A 13,162-nucleotide genomic window follows, 5' to 3' on the forward strand; every position below is an offset into this window, starting at 1 on the left:
CGGGCGGCCCTTATAGCGTTTCAGTTAATCTGAATGCCCTTCGGGCGTAAGTAATGTGATTGGCCCTCCGGCGTTTCAAGAAGTCTGAATGGCCCTCTGGCGAAATAATAGTGGCTTGATTATTCCGTTCGCAAAATAGAACGATGATGCGCCAATATTTTTATGCCGAATAGTGGCGATTACCCACATAGATTTGGCTTCCGTGTGAGGATTTACGGTGTCGCGCATCCCGCCGGGGGTAGTTACGCATCGAGTGACTCATTATGTAAGGGAGGCATGTGGATGTACATGTTCGGCGTTGGGTAAGCGATTGTGGTAGCCAGGGGAAACTAGGTAAGACATAGATATGACGGTGATTTTAGGGACACGCAAAAAAAAGTCCGAAATAATCTTATTATGGTAATATGCTTGGTTGATTATTTGTTTAGTTGAACCTAAAAGCGCCTCGATGGAGGAACTACATGCCTTATTTATTATCGCGATAGTTTGTTGTGTGGTTAGTGGAAAGTTAAAGCCTCGGATGGAGGAACTACCGCCTTTATTATTGTGCTTAAGGATGTTTGTATTAGTCGTTGAAAGTTAAAGGCCTCGGTGGAGGAACTAACCGCCTTGTGGATTGTGTATATATATGTATATTATATGTTGTATTTTAGGGCTACTCACACCAAAGATTGTTTATAATGTCAACCCGATTTAGATGTTTGTTTATCGGGTGTGTTCATAAAATGAACATAGTTGATAAGTATTAGACGGAGTTTAGTGATGGAAGATTGATTGGTTGCTTGTGGTTTTGCGTTAGCATTGCATCTCGAGTTGTGTTTTGTTTTCTTTTGAGGTGATATAGATTTTCAGTCTAGACGATGTTTTACGTATTTTCATTTGTAAATTTTTGTAATGAAGAGGACATTTGTATAATGAAACTTTTATTTGGTTTTTTAATTATCCGCATATTTAAACTGTTGATGGGTTTTTGGGAGTGGAGAGTGCGTCACACCTCGGAGATCGAAGAGTCGGGGACAAATAATGTTTTTCCGAATTCTGTCGAAATTCGGGGTGTGACAGTCGGCCTAAGGGTAGTTGTAAGAGAAAGCTTCAAACTGAAGATGAGAAGTCTTCAAAGCGAGATCCATCTGGTTTGGAACATTCTCAACGTGAGCATGAAGAGTGGGTCTCATCGCAACAATCAGAATCTACGCCAAATTCCAAGCCTTCTCATAAAACACCCACACCATCGAAATATGATACTCCAAACCCACCTGTAGAGAAGTCTTCTCCAAAACCACCTTTGCTACCAAAAAAACCACACCACGAAAGAACTCTTCTCAAAAATCACCTTTACCACTTAAAACAACCACACCACAGAATAACTCTTTTTAAAAATCACCCTTACCACCTAAAATAACCACCCACGGAATAACTCTTCTCAAAAATCACCTCAAAAGTTAGACATTGGCATCCTGAGGGGGCCGAAACATTAGGGTTTGGATATTCTAGAAGAACTGCACAAATATATTGTTAAAGTGGATGACCCTGTGGGTTATGGCAATTGCGGGTATAGAGTAATGTGCATTGCACTGGAAAAAAGTCAGGAAGAATGGTCGTGGATGAGAAATGAGTTGTTACAAAAACTTAATGACAACCTCCCCCTATACTGTACATTGTACACTCACAATGAGGATATGTTTGTGAAACCTACAATTTCCCATGAATGTGGTTGGGCACCCCCTGGTAAGTGGATGAGCATGCCCTTTACTGGATATCTATTTGCTTCGAGATTTAATGTCGTCCACGTACATTTAGGAAGTACGTACTGCTATCTTATCTTGCCACTGAGAACCCAAGTAAATCCTGAGAGAGTAAATAAATTGTTGGGTACCGCTTTCGTACATGGATGTCATTTTGTCCATGTTGAACTTGCTAATAATTGTCTGGTTCTAAAACCGATGCAAAGATGGCATAGAGCTTGACACTTAATTGCAGATAGTTGGGATATTGCATTACAAGCAAGACAAGCGCAATTTATGGCATTGAACATTCTCAGTTTAGTATTGGAAGACGAGCACACTAATAATGGGTCCGAAATACCAATAATACATGTTATTGAATAAGTAATGACAAAGTATATCTCTTGAGAGGGAACCACAAGGATATAGTAATGAATGAGATTTATAGATTTAATCAAGAGTGTGACAATCGGTCTACCAAACTCGTCTATAAACAGATCAACAATGTATTTGATTGTCTACCCTTAGTAGCGTTATTAAACAAAGCCGTATTCTGTGTACACGGTGGGCTTTCTAGAGATATGGATTCTCCTTTTGACTTAAAGGATATCGAAAGACCAATTTGTATACCGAGGAGGGGGTTTGTTACACGATGTCTTATAGTCAGACCCAGTTCCAAGTCACGCTTGTGGGATAACTTTTGTCAAACCCGGGGTGCCAATAAGTATGGACCGGATGTCACCATCAAATTCTTAGATAAAAATTATATGCAATATATTGTGAGGGCTCATGAAGTGAGTTTTCTTCTTTTATAATCATTTGTTGTTTTTCTTGATAATTATCATTGTTATAATTTCTTGATAAACTAAGTTAGGTGGTTTATGTTTTTTGCTCAATTTCTATGATTTATTTATTTATTTACTTATTTTGGTTTTATTTAGGAAAAATAATGAAGAATTATTGAAAAATGGGCTCTTTTGAAGATGATGAAGATGGTTTGTTGTAGTTTCTAACAGGCTTTAGGGAGGAAAACAACATATTTTAATCGTTTAGGTTCTTTTTCATTGGAAATATATAATGAATAGTGTAAGGTCCACATATCTTTAAGTATATGTTACTCGAAGTATACTATTATATCATTTGAACCCATTAAAATCTTCTAAAACAATGTGAAATTTTATACGAAATCTTAGAAATTGGCAAAAAAGTGTATAGTGTTGTACAATATAGAATAAGAGAGTCAGAATATTAGAGGAGAAGAAGTGATCTTATTGATATCTAGAATATAGAAGATTACATCCTTTAACTAGTAAGTAGACATGTGCATACGCACTAACTCTTTTACAAACTAGTCCAACAATCATAACTATACATATAGAAATTTTCTAACAAATCGTGATTCCTGTTTTCATTACTAATCCGTTTTAATTTCCTATAGCAAATTATTTTAATCAAGTCTTAAAAATCTGTTTTAATTTATCAACAAATTGTTTTAATCAAGTTTAAAAAAACCCAATTTTTAATTGGGGGAGGGATACCGTTTTAATTTAGAAGTATGATTTCCGTTTTTAATAGGAGAAGGATTTCCGTTTTAATTCAATAGGGAATTCCCATTATAATATGAGAATGATTCCCATTTTAATTAGAAGTGCTATAATTTTTCTTTTCAATTGAAAAGAAATTCCCGTTTTAATAGGAGTTGATGATGTGGAATTTTAAGAGAGCTAGAAAAATACTTCTTATGGGAGCTTTAGTATTAACAAGGTTTTCGACTCGGCCATGGCCGGGCTCTTTCATAGTTTTCCATGACTTGGGTGCTTCTAACTTGTAACAACATTACAACAATGAGAAGAAAACACATACACACATACCATTTTTTTTTTCTACTCCTCGTTGTACCACAAACTTTGCTTTGTGTATTAGGTTATAATGCATACACAAAAATAATCCATGTATCAGTGTCGGACACATTTTGTATGTAATATACCTCAATTTTTAATATCTTGCCGTGTCAGACACTTCGTACTTATCTGTGTCAATATAAGTTGGAAACAGAGCTAAAATCATGTTGAGAAACCCATAACCTGCCTTGTGCCAATCCACCAAATTCATTTTCAATATTTTTTTTCTTTTTGTCACACTAAAGATTCCTTAGATATCAACACACCATAAATGGACTTATGTTTCAAACTTGTGCATAGGGTTTTTAGTGCATATCTTTTTTGTTTATGAATTTGAATAGGACATTGAAAGCCTTGAGCTCTACTTTATGCATTGAGCTTAGATGTACAACACCTTCAGATTAAGACCATGTAGTTGTCGTCTTCAAACCAAACTCATCCCCTACGCATATTATTACTTATTGAATTCCAGAATGAGTAGTAATTTATTTCTCGGGCCATACACTCACACTCATATTTCTTGCTAATTTTACACATTCTTCTATTCTAACATATCTGTTACCGAATCATGAGTGCTTCCTAAGATAACAAGCTACCGTTCTCCATGTGCTCCATACTTAGTTATATATCACTGCAAACTTGTTTCTTCTTACTGTGCAATGTCTTTTCCAAATCACATACACTGCCAACGTTTCAACACTTGTTAAGGATTTACTTCTTCAGTAATTCCCTACCGTTCAATCATGCAATAGGTGCAACTTTTGCAACTGGACTCAAACTAACATAAGTGTATGTGCACTTAGCACTTACCTTTTTATTGGTAAACACTTAGCACCTACCTGATAAGAGGAAAAAAAAAATTAAAAATCCTTATTTGATGTTATTTGTATCTGGAAGTTCCAACACCTAGCTCTATCAACTTGCTCAAGACCAATGACTTACAATCAGCCTAAAAGACAACCATTCAACAAATGTACCATTTGTTAGCAAATTACTTTGAAATAAACAAAAGTTATTGTTGAAATATAGTGCGCGTTCAGAGCATCTAGTATGTAGCACACATACGTTTAGTGTACCTTAGTTTAGATCACACACACATATTCTAGGAAAGACAAATCTTACCGATTTGAAAACCTTACTAAATAAACAAATTGAGCATTCAAATTCCTGTCAGACATTGAAGTGGACAGACTAAATTGAAATAGTTTCTATTACACCACTTGGATGTGTCGATAGCCAAGTTGGGATTGTTCTTTCTGGCCAGAGCCCCTCTACAACAGTTAGTCTTGATCATTGTAGATGGTCGATTCCATGAAAAATAGGTATATCTTGGATCTGGTTATGTTCAGGTTGATGCCTTGAAAAAATTTAATTATTCTTTGTAACAGGAGAGAATGAAGGGTTGTGTTAGAGATTTGTTAGGCAAAAATAGGATGGTCGCTTTTCTACTATTAGATAACCTGCAAGAATCCATCATGGATTTTGAGGTAATTCCTTAAAACTTCTTGCTAGCTGCTTGTTTAAGGATAGGAAAAGATTTGGAGGTCTTTCTGTGGTTTCTAATAGTTTTAGGAGAGGTAGGACTTTCAGTTTCTAAAGCCTTTTCCATGTGGCTTCACTCCTCTTAGGATAGTGCTACATAGGATAGAGACTGTCCATGTAAGAAGTACTTAGCTTTACTATTAGCTTTAATATAGAAAAAGGTGATGTATTGATATAGAGGAGTTCCAAGATAAGTAACCTCCTGAAATCATAATGGGTTCGTCATGGTGGGCATCCATATAAGGCCCATGTCTCTATAACACATATAAATTTTTTTCACTAATAATAATAAAAAAAAAATAGTACATCAAAATATGATAATGAATTAATAGTATATCTTACTATATTAGAAAATTTTGGGGTCTGATGAACAGTATTTTCACCTACGACACAGGGGAAAAATAGTAATTTAATCACATACCAAAACTTCTACACAGTTCTCGAATTTTCCTCTCTCCCGCGGTCTCCCCATTTCTCTCTCATCTCGAGCTACAAGCTCGCCACCCTTTCTCTCCACCGTATCTCAACAGTTCTTGAATATTCTTCTCTCATACTCCATCGCTCTTTCTCAAACCCCATCAAAGAATAGGAAAAAAAAACACCGTCAAAGGAACAAATTGAATTTAAGGTTGCTTCATCAATTGTTTACACATATGTCTTTGTAGTTGTTCTATTGTGAAGATTCGAATGGTCAAAATCAATGCACCATGTCCACTTGAAATACTTCCCTAGAATGGTTTTATGATGGCTGAGAATCCCAATCCAGGTTCAGCAGCAAAAAGAGGTATCCGCCTCCTCCCTCCTTCTGGTTTATTTTCATTTTATTTTCATAATTTCGTCCCAATGATGGTGAGCTATTTCACCTTCTAACTAAATTAATAATAAAATTGCTAGAAAATGTTTAAAGTGATTTCAGTATTTCTAACTAAATTAACTTTACGCTATTGTTCATTACAATTGACACTATAATTCTATGTTTCAGTTATTTTTTATGTACACCTCTCAATTTCTATGATTAAACATTGGCCATCCCCATCAAAACCAAACAGTGAAACTCGGATTCTACAAGTCCGATCTTTTTGTCAAGTTCCATGGTCAATGAAATTTTCCCAGGTATTCATGCCTCTTAAGCTATTATTCTTTCGTAAGATTTTATGTGCATAAACTTGATTTTGATGTGCACTTCATGAAAAATACATTCATTATTTCTTACTTCTTTTTTACCTTTGGTAATATGGTATGCATTGTACTGAGTCATTGACTCAAATTAATGGTTCTGTGACTGATGTTGGTTCTAAATGTTTAGTAAGGCCTTTGATGTCTCTTTGATGGCATAACCCTTCGAAGAACGCAATAAAATTGATGAAACAATGTATATGAGATTATGTGATTTAGACTTTGCATGTTATGTGGGTAATGGCCATGTTAGAAATCATAGTTCAAATCATGATTACCATGAGTTGTTAATATCATTAAAAAGTCATAGCCAAACACTATAAAGCGAAGTTACAAAAAAAAAAACATAACTATAAATGCGTAATGATATACTTATACTAACTGGGAGCAATGGTAGAAGTAGTTGTAACGCTCGTATTTGTAATATGTATTTATTTATTTATTAATTTATAATTTGTTGGATTGGATTTGGGATATGTGAGCCTGATTTCTGGGCCCGAGTCTGTGTTGGGCTTAGATTTCAAACCCATGTATATATTCATATTTTTCCAGAGAATAGGGTTTTTTGGATTAAAATAAAATAAAATGGAGGCGGCTCTCTTGCTAGAGAGTTGGAGCGCAACGATTTGGACTATGAGGGATTCGTGGAGCTTTTTATTAATGTGAGTAGTTATATTTTTCTCTTTTTTATCGAAACTAGAGTTTTAGAATAAAAACATTTACTGTCGAGTTTTTCTGCTCAGTTTCCTTGTGCTGCCTTTATTCTTCTTTCGATATTTTTCTTATCACGCTAAAGTGTTAAACTTGTCAAATTGTTAAACGGATTACTGTTATATATGGTTTGTTGTTCTTAATTATGTAAATTATTGTGCTGGCGAAGCTTGAAGAAGCGTTAATGGTGGCGCAAGACAGAGAGATCGTCTCTGTATACTTTTAAACTTTTATTGTGTTTAATATGTGGTGTGTTAGTTGGATATATGATTGGTTGTATTGGGAGGTTTGAATGCCGGATTTGGGTGGGGCTGTTGAAGCTTTGAACAGGCGTTAATGGAGGCGCAAGCTCGAATTTGTACTGCTCACCTTTTTGTTGTTTGTTTGGTGGGTTATGTGGTTGTTATTCTAGTTGGGTTATGAGGATTGATTGAGGGGATGAGGGCTGTTGAATGAGGGTTGTGGGGAGCTTGAACAATCGGAAATGGCGGTCAAGATCTGTTGGAGAGTGATCTCGACAATTGCTAAAATCGGTGTTGGTGTGAATTAAAGTCTTAGGGGTTTTCACTAGGAGTCCAACTGCGGGGATGAGAGTGGGGGAGGAGAAGAGGTTATGGTGGCTGATTCCGGTGGTGGAGGAGAGCTGCTGGAGGTGAGGGAGACGACCTGGTTCTATTCTTAGTTGGGCTTGGGCCTTAGTTGTTTTCTTTGGGCCGGGTTATAACCTTTGGAACTTAGATTGTTTTGTTTGGGCCCGGTTTAGTTTAAGTTGTTTTGGGCCAAAACTAATTAGTTTTTCTTGGGCCAGTTTCTCTATTTGGTTGTTTGTCCCGGTTCACATTAGTTTAAGTTGTTGGGCCAGTTTAGTTTAATTTTTGGGCCAGTTTCAGTTTATGTCCCCAATTGGGTCAAGTTGGATAAATTGGTTGGGTTTAGACTTTTGGGCTTGGGCCGAAACTAACTAGTGTTTTCTTTGGGCCAATTTTTATTTTGTTTGGGATATGTCCATATAACTTAATATATATCCAAATTGGGTCTTTAAATATTTAGATTTTTGGGTTTTGGTGTTGGATTTTGATTGTGGACTTTTGACTGTTTAATTGTGCTATGTTTTATGTTGTAAATTGTATAGACAAATCAAATGCTAAAATGGTGCGGAAGCCTGCATAATTGGTTAGTCATTATCTAAAAAAGATTTGACGTTGATGTTGTGTATTTTTGACACGTGACGAGATTGAAATGTTAGGAGACATAATATTCATAAACGCTATAAAAAAGTTATGCGGTACGTTTGGAGAAATTGTGACATTATGTGGTATGTGGAAATTGTTATTCTGTTAAATGATATTATATGTTATGATATCTATTAAATGCAATATCTTTGAGAAATTGATATAAATGCTCTATTATTATATATGTGAGATGCTACTATGAGGTAGTATAGTATTAATGGATATTTTCCCACGGGATTGTGGCTTAGTGCAATGAATAGTATTGGCACGTGGTAATGTGGGTTGTATTATAACGAGAAATGTTGAGCTTCAGTACAATTAAGTATACTGGCATGAGATAGAACAAGAATTATTCTGAGATATAAATGTATGACACCTGAATAAATTACGTAACGAAAATCCTAGAACCTAGCTACCACAACTCATGTGATTTGGCCCTTGTGATGGGCGTATGTGATATGATTGGCCCTTCGGGTGTTTCAGTGAATCTGAATGGCTTTTCTGGCGTAAGTAATGTGATTGGCCCTTCTGGCATTTCAGTGAATCTGAATGGCCCTTATGGCGTAGCCGAATAGTGGCTTGATTATTCCGTTCGCAAAATAAGAACGAGACGCGCGATATTTTATGCTGAATAGTGGCAGTACTCACATAATGGCTTTCATGTGAGGGTTACCTGGTATGCGATATCCCACTTAGGGTAGCTACGCACGGAGTGGTTCATTATGTGAGGGGAGGCATGTGGATGTACACGTTCGGCGTTGGATAGCGATTGTGGTAGCCAGGGAAACTAGGTAAGACATAGAGACGACGTGATTCTAGAGACACTTGAAGAAACTCTAAACAATAATTGTGATGATATATCAAAGTGTACGTTAAATCTATAATAAATGATTGATGGTGGTTGTGAAATTGGTTCAATGAGATGATTGGGATTATGTATATGATATGTTTGGTTTATTGTAATTTATGTTGCATTCACAAAGGTTTTGCAGAAGGGTGGGTTGAATTGATAATTTATGCAGGTGTGACCCACTATGTGATTTGGCTTACACTAGCATACGTATAGAGTAAGTTTTAGTTTGGTTATTCTATTATTAGATATAGTTGATCTAGTACGGTTTGAAGCTAAGACGCCTTAGTGAAGGAACTAAATGCCTTATTATTAATGAATTGGAAGCTAAGGCGCCTCGGTGGAGAAACTACCTACCTTAATTAGTGTATATAAGAATGTTGTATTAGTCGTTGGAAGTTAAGGCGCCTCGGAGAATAAACTAACTGCCTTTTGGATTGTGTATATATATGTATAAGTATAATTTATATTTTTGGCTACTCACACCAGCATTGTTTATAATGCTGACCCGATTTGTATGTTTGTTTATCGGGTGTGTTCATTAAATGAACATAGTTGATAAGTCTTGACAGGGTTAGTGTTGAAGAAGGTTGGTTACTACTTGTGGTTTGCGTTAGCATTGTATTCAGGATATGTTTTGTTTTCCCTTAAGGGGTAATAAATTTTAGTGGAGACAATGTTGTTTTGTATTTTCAGTTGTAATTATAATTAAAGAGTTGTTGAAAGGAGATTTGTAATTTAATCTTATTCGCGAGTTTTTGGTTATGAAGATGACTTTTGTTTATTTAAAAAATTTTATTGGTTTTGAATTATCCGCGTAATTAAATAGATAATGAGTTTTTTGGAAGTGGAGAGTGCATCACATCTCGAAAATCGAAAAGTCGGGAACAAATATTGTTTTTCAAATTCTGTCAAAATTTGGGGAGTAACAGTAGTGATTTCCTCATTTCTTGGATTACTTCATTACTATATGAGAAATTGATAACCTTTGCTTTTTAATCTATAAATAAGTTGGTATATTATGGAGTGTTGATAAAGAGATGAAAAGGCTTTTTAGGACACTGTCAACAATTCAAGGTGTCCTTGAAGATGCAAAGGAGAAGCAAGTAGCAGACATGGCAATAGTATACTACAACTTAAGGATGCTTCCTATGGATGATATGGTGGATGATTGAGCAACTGAGGCTAAGCAAACTAGATTTGAAACAAGACTACAAATGACTTATTCCAAGAAGGTATGCGACTCTTTTTTGTCCTGCTTCAATTTTCAACATATCAAGTTTCGACATAAGATCGCATCAATTAACAACAAGAGATATTTGCTGACATTTTTGCTGAAAAGGTCTAAGTTCCATATGAGACAAGGAGTTGTAGAAAGGAGATTTGGTTTATATTAAAACTGAGAAACTTGCTCATCTTTAAGTAACCTATGTGAGCTTTGTTAACCACCTAATAACGATATTGATTGATAATGTAGACAATTCTACTCAACCACCTACTAAAGAGCTCACACCGGGCCTATTATCTGTTTTTCACATATATTGAGGACCAATTCAACTAGGGACATGGAAAACCAGTACAGATATTGGATGGAGGTTTTAAGATGGTTTATTTTGATTTAATATTTTGAAGCTCATGGGTATTCACTAAATCGTCATATGTTTTATGGTTTGAGGAAGGTTCCAGGAAGCATATGCCTTGAGGAATTTCCCTGTAGAGCTCCCCTAAAGTTTATCTTCCTAAAGTTTAGAGTAAGTGTTCTCATGGTGTAATGGTATTGTCACTAAATCGGTTGCTTTGACGGGATTAACAAATTGTGGAGGCAAGCAGAGAATATTTAAACTGTCGATGTTTCGTCGGATGAATCTTTGCAGGTGGTTTTCTTTTATTAGATTAAAGGTCACCTTATAAGAAAATTAATTACTTCTTTTTAGTTCTTTAGGCTAATAAGTTTTGCTATAAGATTACCATTCAACATTTCAATTCTGGGCAAAGTTGATTTTACTCAAGTGTGACCATCCTTTTCACAAATGTATACTATATATTTGATTGTGATGAGTAGAGAATGTGATAGGTGCATATAGTTGTATCAAGAACATTCTCATTCATCTATTTGAAGACTTAATGAATGTTAAGTAGGTTTGTGATGGCCTTAACTTATTGTAAGCTAACTGGTATTATAGACTCTTGACAATGGTTATTGAAAACATCAATCAGTGTAATGATAGCGCTTAATGCATGGTGCATAGTGGATATCGCCTAAAGTCACCAGAAACTATTTTTTTTTCCTCAAATATATTTTGGTACTTTGATATGCACTACTTTTAATTGTATCTATGCTTCTTGTGTATTTTTTGTCAACTATATATGTATAATGTTTTGTGTTTTTCATTTGATATATATTTCTTTCAACTATTATATGTAAGGTTCGTATTTCTGAAATGTAACTAGAATTAATTTCCTTTGAAATGTTGGATTGTCAAGGTTTTCAGAGATGTATAATGAAAGAACAAATGTGGATTAAATATGGGAGCAGCTCACTTATCCCTGTTGCAAGCAAAAGTTCATGAGGGCTTGAGGTGCGATTTTGGTTCTCATATTTTTCATGTTTGCTACAAGTGTACTAGGTTTTTTGACTGATTCATGTGATCTCTAATTTAGGATGAGGAAGTAGGTTTTGCATACATAAGTCTGCGTGGAGCAGTGCACACCTTGCTGAGAGGGGACAGGATGGTTATAGATGATCAATTTGTCTTTTTTTGGACATGTTGTGCTCCTACACAGTGGCGGAGCCAGGGGGGCCCAGAGTACGCCCTGGCTCACCCTCAATTTCTTCCTAAAAAGTGACTAGTATATATATGAAAATGATTTTGTTATTAAACCCTCACTGTAACCGACCAAAAATAAAAACCCCTTTCCCTTAACTAACATGAGAAAGCTTTCCATCTCTAATTTTATGTATTTTGAGAAACAACACTTTTGGCAAGTGTTTTTCCTTGTTTGGAAAAACAAAAAAGATGAAAGAGAAAAAAAGAATAATAACATTCTCAAGTCTCAGTCCCAATAATTCATATGTATGTTTATTGGTATGTTTTCTAAACCTTAATTCCCCAATCTCTTATTTTTTTAGTTTTTTTATAATGAATTTTATTAGTTATAATTCAATTTTGTATGTAATGAATTCAATCCATCGGTTACTTGAGTCCATTGCAATTTTAATTTGTTGCATAAAATTGTAGTAAATTTACTTTTGAATCTACTTAAGGCATTGATTGGAATTTTGGGATTGAATGAAAACGAAAACAATTAAAATAAATGCTAAAGTGACAAAAAAAAAAAAAAAAAACCGGGTGTCTAAACATGTACAGTTTAAAACAATGGTGGGATCATAAACCATATTGGCGCAACAAGCTAGTTTGAAAATCCAAATTTTACTTACCTAATATAGATTTTTGAGAAAGCGTAAACATGGGAATTATATTCCTAATCCAGAATTTGTAAACGTTTTGTAAGTCTGTAACACCATTTTTTGCTATTAATATTAATTACCCTTTAGCCAAAAAAAAAAAAAACATTCTATAATATTCGTTATTACGCCTAAGTGCTTATTTTTTTTCCCAATGCTTTTTGGACTATTTTTCTTACAGTTCCAAAGAATTCATTGTTTTTTTCTTTTGTGGAATTTTAAAGTGGTTTCCATAAGCATATATATTTGTAAGAAGCATATATTTGTAGACACTTTCTTCTTAAGTTCCTAATTTTCTAAAGCTAAATGTCCGTGTATTTTTATTTATTTATTCCTCCTAAATCGATCTATTAAGCAATCTAGTTTTTTGTAATTCCAAAATTTACATGTCTTTTGTGATGGGAATCGAATTGTGTTTTTTTCTATTTTACTTTTAAAAAATATGCAAGGGAAAACAAAAATTCGACAAATTGGGTGTTATTTTATTTTAGTTTTTATATAGTGACTAGTTGTGGCTCATCCTCACCCAATTTCCTGGCTTCGCCACTGCTCCTACGTTG

This window comes from Coptis chinensis, chromosome 4 (assembly GCF_015680905.1).
Source record: "Coptis chinensis isolate HL-2020 chromosome 4, ASM1568090v1, whole genome shotgun sequence".
NCBI classification, from domain to species: Eukaryota; Viridiplantae; Streptophyta; class Magnoliopsida; order Ranunculales; family Ranunculaceae; genus Coptis; species Coptis chinensis.